Consider the following 12,075-nt stretch of genomic DNA (forward strand, 5'->3'; position numbering starts at 1 on the left):
AGAAACATCCTTACCTTGAGGGTTTTTGGGGGACGGGGTCTTCAAAGGACCAACTGCTTTGAGCTATACCTCGGTTGAAGACTCTTGGCACCATAGAATCTCTTGGGAATGAAAACAGGGAATTCTGATGTGTCTGAGCGAGATTGGACAACAAAAACCCAATTAAGTGATTTTCTACAGTAGTTGCAACAACCGAATAAGCAACTAATCCATGAGGATTAACTTTCGATTTGTAACCTTCGGGAGACCCACACTCCGAGGCCTTCTTTTACAATGTAATACTCCCTTGACTTTCAGGCCTTCGAGGGCACAGCACCATTTTCACCTGCTTAGCTATGAGTTTTTATAACGTTTCGTCCAAATATTCCACATTTCCCTTATTGGCATGCTTGCCAGAACGATAATATTAATGTTGAAAGGTGAGTAATTGCCACGGTTATTGTTGGAATTTTTAATTAGAACTTTTTATGTTTTTGAAATCTATTATCTCATTGTAAAACGACTTATGATTCCTGTGTTCTGTTGACATTACTATAGCTGGCACTGATAAAATGTTATGCAATTTTACAATTTTATATGCAACTGGTAATATTCGGTTGCTATTGTGTAATGGAAGAAAACTTTAGATTCTGGAATGAATCTGCAAATTAATTGGTTCTCTGTCAATCTACTAGACTTGCAGGGTTCAGATTGGAGACTAATCTTAAGTGAAGCGCAGAAGAAAAGAAAGAGAGCATTAAAAGCATTAACTGATATTTCTTTGAACTACTCTTCTGATTGAGATGTTATAGCTTTTCATTTCATGCTTGTGTTGCTCATTTGAGAAAACAGATAACACATTGTATTTATCAATTGGAATTTTTGAGATGTTATGATGGATCTAATTATAGACAAGTCAATAGGGAAAAAAATAAAAAATTATTTAGTAAAATTTGTTTTGTAATAGGAAATTTTGTTATGATATTGTTATGAGGATTCAGTTGAGTAGTTTTGAATCAAATTCATACATCTATGATTCATGAGTATTGGTAGTGTTTTACAAAAATCTATTTCTATTAAAATGAAGAGAACACTTAATACACATTGCATCTAAATGATAACAATATCACAATTTGACTTGTTCTGAAAAATATCTATTATTTATTAAAAAAATTATTGTTTTTCTGTAGAAAACATTTAATGTTTATACTTATGTTTGCTTAGTCAATGTTGGAAAACAGATTAAGCATTTCACTTATTTGAAATTTTGAATGTCAAAAAGATCTAATCATAGATAACTCAATTACAAAATTTATTATATTGCTCAAGATATGAGTTAGACTAATCATTTTAATAACAAATTTTATTTTATTTTCCAAGTGGAAAGAAATTATAATTACTTTTGAATGCTTGGTTTATAAAAACTTATAATTATATCCTTATAATACCTTCCATGTGAGTTTATTTAAATGAAGATTTCCAAGCATTTATAGACTAGCATACTATATACAGAGTTGATAGTGACTGTTCAGAAGCTATATTTGAGTATAACTATTGTAGTTTCTTTTGATATAAATATTAGTTAACTATTATGGATTACTCAATTTATAAGAATTGAGAATTGTTCTTTACTTGAGATATTTCGAAGCTTCTATTTGGTTGCTTTATGTTTCCTAATCTTGTTTCTTAATTGTTTGTTTTTTAAGAGATTTCTGATATTTTCTGAGCAGCTCCGAACTAAGAAACTATTGGGACAAAGTCTTTCACCATTAGACATTGCGTAAACAGCCAGCCTCATATTTTGTGCACCAAAATTGTCTATATAATCACCTTTAGGCGACTCAGATTTTCTTTGTGAACACTCTCAATTAAATACAATGGCAATGGGTGCAGATGAATTGGATGAGACCTTCGAAAGCATTGTCTAGTTTGTTCCCACCCTTGTTCTCAAATCCGCCATACTCAATATTCCTGACATCATCGCAAGTGCCGGCCCCAATGCATCACTTTCTCTTGATGAGATCGCCTCAAAACTACCCACCGATTCTCCGAATCTACATAATCTTTCTCGCATACTCACATATCTTTCTATAAAGGGTATTTTTGTCCAATCCCAGACAAGCAATAACCCATCTGATAATGATATTCGATATGGTCTCACTGATTGTGCAAAGAGGTTTTATGTTACGAAGAATAATCCTGGGAGCCTCGTCCCGATGCTCCTCATGCAAACACACCCCGTGTTAATGGAGTCGTGGCACCATCTTCATGAATGTGTTCTTCAAGATTGCAATGCATTCGAAAAGGCTCATGGGAAGGACTTGTGGACGTATGGCAAGGATACCCCACTTGTTAACAATGTTGTCAATGATGCCATGTCAACTGCTACGCTGCTAGAAATGGAGCAAATTTTGAGCTGCTATGATGGTTTTAAGGATGTTAAAATTTTGGTTGATGTGGGAGGAGGAAAAGGGACGGCCGTCGAGCACATTGTGAAGGCTAATCCCCACATCCATGGAATCAACTTTGATCTTCCTCATGTTGTTCACACTACACCATCGATATCAGGTAAATATAATAATTTGCTAATCTTGTTGTTTTCTATTTTTACTTCTTTATGGACCACCTTTAAACATCAAATACTAATTGGAAATACTAAGTCTAAAAAATTAAATTAATTTTTGACTATTTAACACTTTTATTTTAAAAATGAAACCCTAATATATAATATCAAGCCCTCCACTCTTCATCAAAGCAGGGATAGATAACATCGGTGGCAGCATGTTTGATAGCATACCCATTGCTGATGGCATATTTCTTAAGGTACTAAGACTCTCAAGTCCACCATCTTACTTATTAATTTCGAGAAAGTTATTTGTATACATTACTTGGGCTTTTAGGTTATGAATGCATTCTTTGTGGGTAATGCCGAATGTGTTTTTCGACTGGGATGAGAGTTGTCTACAGATTCTTGGAAATTGCCACAACGCTTTGCCTGAGAGTGGAAAACTCATATTTGCAGAAAAGATGATGGTAGAATCATCAGAGACGAATAAATCAATTGAAATAATAGGGGATTTGGTTTTGACCGCCCTTGCAAATGGAGGAAAACAGAGGAGCGAGCAGGAATGGCAGATGTTACTTCAAAAATCAGGATTCACTGTGGTAAAGATGATGGGGCTCCTTGGCTTATTCCCAAAAATGAAGATTATAGAAGCCATCAAGGTTTAGACACAGTCCATGACATGTAAAGATGATGGGGCTGTGTGGTTTATTCTAAAGATTATAAAAGCCATTAAGCTTTAGAAACAATCCATGACAATGCAAGCAAGACATCCATTTCAAGAACTATATTATTTGTTTATTATAACCTTTGTTAATCCCATCCTCCTCGATGGATGGGATGATTAGATCATCTTAGAATTTTGTTTAATTCAGGTTGCGGCAATATGTTTTTGCTCCGGCTATGGCCGTGTGAACTCATTCACGGAGTGATCTTGTATCTCAGATCCTTTTTTGTGAATTGTATTCTTAGTATATTTTAATTAATAGAAAGGGACTATTCATAAAAAAAAATTCCTTGAATAGATTCCCCTTTCCTTATCTGAATTTGCCTTTTTCTATGTTGCTCTAGTATTTACATGTTAATATAAAACAATTTTGCAATAGAATATGAACATCTATGATTAGATTTTCCAAGAACTATCAAAATATTATTTTAACATTAATTGATTATTTAAAAAAAAAAAATTTAAAGATGGTTTTAGACTTCAATTTATTTAAATTTATAACTAGATAACCATTTATACATATGATATGATGTTGGCAATACATTAAATATAAAAGTATAGATCAATTCACATAATATTAAATAGCAAATATTAATATGTTAAAATATAATTATATTCAAATTGAATAATTAAATCTAAAGTGATAGATAAATTTTGACAATTGGTAAGCTAATGTGCATCAAAATTTAGTTTGTTTTAGACATTTTGGGACTGGATTCTAAATGTAGAACAAAATTTGGTATGGCCAGAAAGCAATTCAAAATTGGGATCTCAACTTCTAGAAGAGTCTAGAGCTTTTTTAATATAGTGTTCTTAGGGTACAATTGATGGTGTTTTTGCCCAGAGTTTTTGTGGTTTTTGTGATCTCAAGGGGGTATGCGTACTATTTCTATACAGATTTTCTTTCATACAAACTTGGATAAGCAATACTACTGAGATTGGGAGGGTAGGCAGATAGGTAGGGGTGTTGATTTCAGAGCATGGTGCTCTTAGTTGTTTTTGGTTGATCCCCCTTATCCCTAATTCTTAAACTATGAAAATTTCTAGATTTCCTTGTGAAAAGAATCTGGAAGAAATTTCCAGAAACTATTTTTTCCAATTTTTTGTGTTTAGAAATTCTTTTTACCCGTAACAAATTGTCACTAGTAAATCAAAAAATAAGAATTGTTGATTAAAAAATAATTAAAAAATAAACTACTTTTTTAACTTTAGTAAATGATTAGTTTTGATTGTAAAAATTAATTATGACCTCAAGTGAAAACATTAGGGACTAATAAATTAATAAAGTTTAGTATATTTAAATTAAAATTGTAAGTAGATCACTTTTGTAATAGCATTGACTATTCCATGAACACCATAGGCCCTTTTTACCGTATAAACAAGTAAATGTTAAAAAATAAATAACCGAAGTCTACATCTAAATGGTTAGTTATAATTACTTTCAGAAATAAAATATCGAAAGAGAAATTCTCACACAAATTAGGCGGCATCTGAAATTGAATCAACGAACTACTGCTACCATACGTCTATATGCATGTTGGGATTTCGAGCTTTGAGTTTTTTCTAGTCATCCCCTCCTTCCTTTAATCTCTCCTTCAATTCATCACTTGGCTTGTTGACCCCTATCTTCTTCAGTCTCCTCTACCGCTCCAAGCCCTCTGGAACTTTTTTCACCCGCGGACAATTATTTATCTGTAACGATTCAAGGCATTGCATCGCTCCTTCCTCCAACACTGACAACTCCTCTAAAAGAGAAAAGGCACCAACAATTAGCCTGGCCAATTTAGGAAATCCTCCACCCTCTCCAAACTTCTCTGGCAATTCTCTGCATCTCGAATCCCAAATCAGTAGCAGTGATCGTAAGTTGGGCATCTTTTGAAGCAACGAATAACCACTGCACCAAGACAATGTAAGTTCTGTTAGATTGACCATACCACGTATCCAACTTAGTGCAGAGAAACAGAATAGAAACAGTTGTTGAAGATCTATGAATAGACTCATATTCTCTGGGAATGCTGCAAGATTGCATTCTTTTATATCGTCCGCCCTTGCAGGAATGACATTTGCTACGGTGAGAATTCTCATTTTTAGGAGATGCTGAAGGGCACCATCTTCTAAACTTGTCAACACACCACCGTCTTGAAAAAAAAATTGATTTCCTCAAGATTGGTCAAACAACCGACGCTTTGACCATCTAAGATTCCATTCTCTTCAGTACTCAGTGGGAAGGCATATGATCTTAGAGTCCTCAGATTGGAGAGCATTGATATTTCCTTGGGCATGTGATCAAATGAGCAGCCACTCGTATCGAGATGGGAAAGAGATTGGACCTCGCCTATGTAGGATTTAAAGAACAATAGCAGCACAATAAAAATAATACTCAAAATAGGGATGCTCTATTTTCAGGAGAGAAAACACAGATTTTATTCACAACTAATCAAAAATTACAAAATGGAAGCTTATTTAATAGTGTACAATCACCGTAGACTTCAGTTCTAATTCCAAAGAAAACTAAAATAAGCATGTAGCTTCAACATTGATTGACTCCATTTCAAACTCCAGCTCCACCGCTTCATCTCCACCGTTTCACAAATGATTTCTAGTTTACCTTAGTTCAGGAGTAAGTTTAATTTAGTGTTTAAGCAAGATGCATGCTTTCCTTATGGCATGCATTAGATTATAGTTTTTGATGGATAGTTTACTTTCCTAGGATAATAGTGTTCAGCAATTTGAACTACCGTAGTTTATTATTTTGTAATAAATCATGCTATCCTTGCATATATTATGTTGTGCATGAGTTAGTTTGGTTTGGTTTTGGTTTAATTTTCTTAGGAATTAGAGCTGAAGTTTACGATGATTGTAGACTATTAAATAAGCTTCCATTTTGTAATTTTTGATTAGCTGTGAATAAAATCTGTGTTGTCTCTCTTGAAAACAAAGCATCCTTGTTTTGAGTATTATTTTTATTGTGTTGCTGTTGTTCTTTAAATCCTACATTTGGTATCAAAGCTGAAGGTGTTTGGAAGATAAGAGCATGGCAAATAATTTGCAAATCTCTCCAACCTAATGACAGAAGATTGAAGAAAGCATCTGAAAAGAAGAATGCAATGGCATTGTTTCACATTCAGATGGCTCTTGGTAAGAGCTTGTTTCCTCGAATTGTTGATGCACAGACAGCAAAAGAGGCCTAGAAGAGTCTAAAAGATGCTTACTGTGGAAATGAACAGATCAAGATTGTGAAGCTATAATCCTTGAAAAGAGAATATGAGAACTTGAAGATGAAGGAGACAGAGAGTGTGGAAGATTTTTGTGTGAGAGTGAAAGATGTGACTCATAAAATGGCCACTTTGGGTGAATCTATTGCTCAAGAGCAAATAATACAAAAGGTTTTGAGATCTCTAACCCCAAGATGGAATACTGTAGCAATTGTCATAGAAGAAAGAAAAAATTTAGCTACAATGGAGTATGATGAATTGGTTGGATCTCTTATATCACATGAGGATAGAATAAGGGACACATCTACCCGTGTTAATGAGAAGGCTTTTGCTTTCCAATTGCAAATTTCAAAGAACGATGGTGCTAGCAGTAGTAGTAACAAAAACAAAGGCTCGGGAAGGGGCCAAAATCAAAATTTTTCAAGAGGATCTAGAGGAAGAGGAGGTGCTCAAGGAGGAAGAGGTATAGGCAGATTTGATAAAAGGAACATCCAATGCTATCATTGCAATAAGTATGGACATTTTGAGAGAGAGTGTAGACTGAAATTAGGTAAGAATAATGAAAATTATGCCCAACAAGATGAGGATCCTTCCTCGGGTAATTTATTTTTGTGTTATGGGAAAGGTGAAAGTAATGTGAATGATGTTTGGTATTTGGATTCTGGATGCTCTAACCATATGTCTAGTAACAGAGAAATATTTTCAAAGCTTGATGATAGTTACAGATCCAATATTACCCTTGGTAATAACAATACTATGGATGTTCAGACAAAGGAAGGTATGAAAAGTGGTCAAGATATTTATTATACTCCCAAGTTGAAGCATAATTTATTGAGTGTTGGGAAGCTATGTGAGAAGAATTATAGAGTGGTATTCGAGAACATGCACTGCACTATCTATGATAAGAATAAAAAAAATAAAGTGATTACAGTTGTTCCTATGACAAAGAATAGGATGTTTGCTTTGAAGTTTGGTCAAAATGATAATCAGCTTGTAAATATGGCTTATGAGGATAAAAGTTGGTTGTGGCATCTTAGGTATGGCCATTCGCATTTCAATAGTTTGAAGAATCTAACATCAAATGCATTCGTTCTTGGATTGCCTAAGGTTGAAGAGCATAAAAAGATTTGTGAAGGTTGTGCAAAAGGGAAACATTCAAGGGAATCATTTCCAAAAGCCAATGCATGGAGGGCCCAATTACCACTTCAGCTTATTCATTCAGATATTTGATGCAGGAGCTTCCAAAGGTATAAGGGCAATCCTATGTCAGCCAAAAAAAATGTACTTAGACTTAGTTCTATTTCATGTATTTTCATTTCTGGATACCCATTTGGGTCGAATAAAGGTTCCAACCCTCACACTTCCACTATCAGTGTTCTAGGTTAGAGTATTTGAGCCCCTTGGGGATACTTGAAAAGCCGAAAAAATAGGAGCATGTAATTAAGCCATCATTTTGGTGAACTAGAAGGTGTAAATGGGTCAAATGATTGTAATTGTAATTTAGAGCATTCTAGAAAAAGAATTAGGTCAAAAGTCTCCACGGTTTGAAAGTTATTGCAATTTTTCAATTTTTGGAGACCTCCTAAGAATGCTTAAAAGTTAGGTTAAGGGCATTAAATGACCTCGAATAGGGCCAAAAATTGGGGCATGAGTGAAGCTGGTCCATAGGGCTATAGAGTGCTTCGAGAGCTTTTTGAAAATCTAAACGGTTCATCAATCACAGCTATGGTTCAAAAGTTATGCCTCCCGAAAGTTCGATTACCGTTTCTGGATTCTTCTGATTTTGCACTGACTTGTAATGCAGATTTTGGAGCCTTATATTTGGTCAGTGGATGCCAACTAGAACTTTCTAGAATGTATTCCTAATCATTAACCCTTTGGGGTCTATTTAAGGACATTTCTGGCATTGTAAAAGGCAGTTCAGAGTGGAGTTTGAGAGAAGGTACTGGGAGAAGAATTTATCTCCAGATTTGTGCTATTGTAAGCCCATAGGGCATGTGTAGAAGTCTATTTTCTTTGTTCTGAATATATTAGCATATTTTCATAGTTAATAAAATGTCTCCTTTCTTGTTGTGTCCATTTTGTGCTGGGTTGTGTCCCCATCAACTGATATTAGTGCGAGTTTTCCTGAGTGTGTAGATAGAGTGCCGACTGTAAGGCAATTTGCACCAAGACTGTGTGGCTGTGGGTTTGAGTTAAGAAGATGCCTCCATGAAGAGAGTGTGGTGGAAGGGCTACAGTTATTAATCCTAAGGAGGTTAGACCCCTCCAAAGGCAAGTCCAAGCATTGCAGGAGGAGCTTCGTAGGGGAGCAAATGTTGCTATAGGTGACAAAAGTGAGGACGACAATGAAGAAGAATTTGGACCAGAAGGGGAAGATGACGGGGAAGTTCTGAATCAAGAAGAGAAAAGGCTTTTTGGGGCCATTGCTAAGTTTGGAAAAAGACCTACAATTGATGTGGGTGTATTTTCAGGAAATCTGAAACCAAATGAGTTGATTGACTAGATCAATGAACTAGAAGAGTACTTTGAATATGAGGATATCAGGGATCTGAATAGGGTTAAGTTTGCAAAGGCCAAACTGAAAGGCCATGCCAAGATCTAGTGGCAAGAGGTTCAATTGGAAAGGAATAGAAGAGGAAAGGATAAGATCACAAGCTGGGATCACATGGTGGACAAATTGAAGAAGCAGTTCATTCTCGTTGACTATGAGCTTGATCTGTTTAAGAAGATGCATGGGTTAAAGCAAGCAAGAAGATCAGTCCAAGAATATACAAAGGATTTTTATTGACTTTTGATAAGAGCAAGGCATGCAGAAGAAAATAAGGAGAAAGTTTCTCGTTATATCAGTGGGTTGCGACCTAGCATCCATGAGGAATTAAGTCTAGTAAGAATGACTAGTGTTGAAGAGGCATACCAGTTTTCCCTATGAGTTGAAGAGAAGCTAAATAAAAGGTTTGTAGGGAGACAAAGAGGGCACAGTCAAGGAGGAAGGGGCAATGGTAGGTCATCTGGAGGTTGAAATGAGACCCAAAAGAAAAATGAAGATGTGGGTAATAGCAGAAACTAGAGGAATGACGGTTTCAACCACTCCCATGATCGAGACTTTGGAAATCAGAGAGGAAGAGGTAGAGGACATGGACAAGGAAGAGGAGGCTTCTGTGGTACCTATTTACATTGTAATGAAGAAGGTCATCGTGTCTTTGAATGCCCTCAATGTCAAGGAAGGACAGATAGGAGAACTGAAGGCCAAGCTAGGGTTGCGCATGTGGATGAGGATGCACAATTATCACATTCAAAGGATGCAGAAAGAGAAGAGACTTTAGTAAATGAAAGGGTCCTACTAAGTGGTGAGATTGAACTAGGAAAAATGAGGAGTTTATTCCATACCAAGTGCAAGTGTTAAGATAAATGTTGCTATGTGATCATTGATGGTGGTAGCACAGATAACTTGGTATCAAAGGAGTTGGTCTCTAAGCTAAAGCTCAAGAGGGAGAAAAACCCCTAGCCCTATCAAATTTCTTGGGTGAAGGATGATCATAAGGTCCTAGTAAGTGAACAATGTTTAGTAAAATTTAAAATTGGGAGTTACTATGATGAATTTCTCTGTGATATTATTCCTATGGATGTATGTCATCTATTGTTGGGAAGACCATGGCAGTTTGACAAGCATGCAGTACATGATGGTCATGCAAACACATACTATCTAACAAAGGATGGAGTTCACCACAAACTAAAGCCCATGAAAAGGGAAGGTGAAAAGGTATGTAGTAGTGCTAGGATTTGTTTTTTTGATGGAAGGAAGTTTTTAGATGGCATGAAACATCAGCGTATGTGCTATGCTTTGATTCCTAGAAAAGATAAGGAAGGTAGTAGTGAAATACCACTTGAAGTTTCAAATTTATTAGGTGAGTTTGGAGATGTCATCTCTGATAATGTTCCAGAAGGATTGCCACCAATAAGGAAAATCAGTCATCAGATAGATTTAATCCCAGGAGCTAGTTTACCTAACAAGGCTACTCATAGGATGACTCCTACTGAAACTGAGGAGCTAAACAGACAAGTTCAGGAGCTATTGAGGAAGGGTTTGATTCAGGAGAGCCTGAGTCCATGTGCAGTACCTGTAGTACTAGCACCAAAGAAGGATGGAGAGTGGAGAATGTGTACAGACTCTCGAGCTATAAATAGGATAACCATCAAGTATCAATTTCCTTTGCCAAGGATGGATGATATTATGGACTGTTTGAGTGGAGCTCAGTACTTCACAAAGATAGATCTCAAAAGTGGCTATCATCAAATATGGATACGAGAAGGAGATGAGTGGAAAACTACCTTCAAGACCAAGGAGGGTCTTTATGAGTGGTTAGTCATACCCTTTGGATTGATGAATGCCCCAAGAACCTTCATGCGGCTTATGAATGAGGTACTTAAAAAAAATTTGGAAAATTTTTTTATTGTCTTGTCATGTCCCCTTTTCAAATAATTAAAAATAATAAACTTTGCTAAGGCAGGCAGGCTCCAAAAAGGTGAAGTTTCGGCAAGAGGGGCTAATCTTTGGAAACCAATGGACTAATAAATAAAAATTATTATTAAATTATATTTTATTAACCCCTCTTGGACCTGAGTTAGGTTTATGCCCTCTTTTAAGGGGTTTGGAGGCATTTTGGGCTCATTCCAGAACTTGATTTTCACCTATTGCTTTGTTGTTCTTCAGAGGCTGCCAAATCTGTGGAGAAGGAGACCCAAGGATGGAGTTTGCAGGTTTCCAAGAAAGCTAAGGATGGGAGTTTGAAGCCATTCCATGTGCAAGCTCATGCAGAGTTTGCCCTTGTGCTGAATAGTGCAAATTTGTGGATTTTCGGATGTGTTTTTTGTAAGAGTTTGGTGTTTTTCGTTGAGTATTTCATATCAGTTTGGGTTGCTATTGCATTTCAGACTTTAAGATGTTAAAATAGATCTGAATATATGTATTGGGATGTGGTTAAACTTCTGAGATAGATTATTAGTGTTTTTGTGGTGTTTCCGAGCATTTTTGTGTTTATTTTGGGAGCCCGATGAGCATAGTTTTTGTCCTATGTTTGTGAGCTATTGTGTAAATGCTATAAAAATCTAGAAATATCATTTTGTAGGCCCTTATGCTGCTGAATTTTTTTTTAAAATGTGCATTTTAAAATTTATTAATAATATGTGAAGCTGTGAAGTTTTTGGCAGTATTTCTGGCATACCCGATTTGGAGTTTATTGAGAAATTGGTGGATCTTTGAAATATTGGTTGTTTGTTCTTAAAGATCTAATTAGAGGCTTTAAATATCATATAAAATTAGAAAATGGACATTTCAATGGTATTAGAGCTATGATCTTGCCAGCTTAAGGGTTTGTAGAAGTTTGCATGCAACTAAATGAAAGAGAAAAAAGATATTTGCAGCGAGAAAAGAATAAAGAAATTTTGATCAAACCTCCAGTTGAAAGTAAAAGTATAAAATCCAAGGAAGGGAAAAGTATGGCTGATCTAGATGAGATGGCAAAGAAATTCTTCCAAGACATCCAAAATACTCAGAAGCAAATAGTGGATAGTTTGGCAGAAACTAGAGA

General features: G+C 35.7%; 1 pseudogene; it reads left to right on the forward strand.

The window, feature by feature from the left end:
• The first annotated feature begins 1,856 nt into the window (after nt 1–1,856).
• On the forward strand, nt 1,857–3,210 carry LOC149560385 (caffeic acid 3-O-methyltransferase-like; annotated as a pseudogene).
• Nucleotides 3,211–12,075: the final 8,865 nt, after the last annotated feature.

Source organism: Cupressus sempervirens, chromosome 4, assembly GCF_028749045.1.
Source record: "Cupressus sempervirens isolate cs-2001-9-10 chromosome 4, ASM2874904v1, whole genome shotgun sequence".
NCBI classification, from domain to species: domain Eukaryota; kingdom Viridiplantae; phylum Streptophyta; class Pinopsida; order Cupressales; family Cupressaceae; genus Cupressus; species Cupressus sempervirens.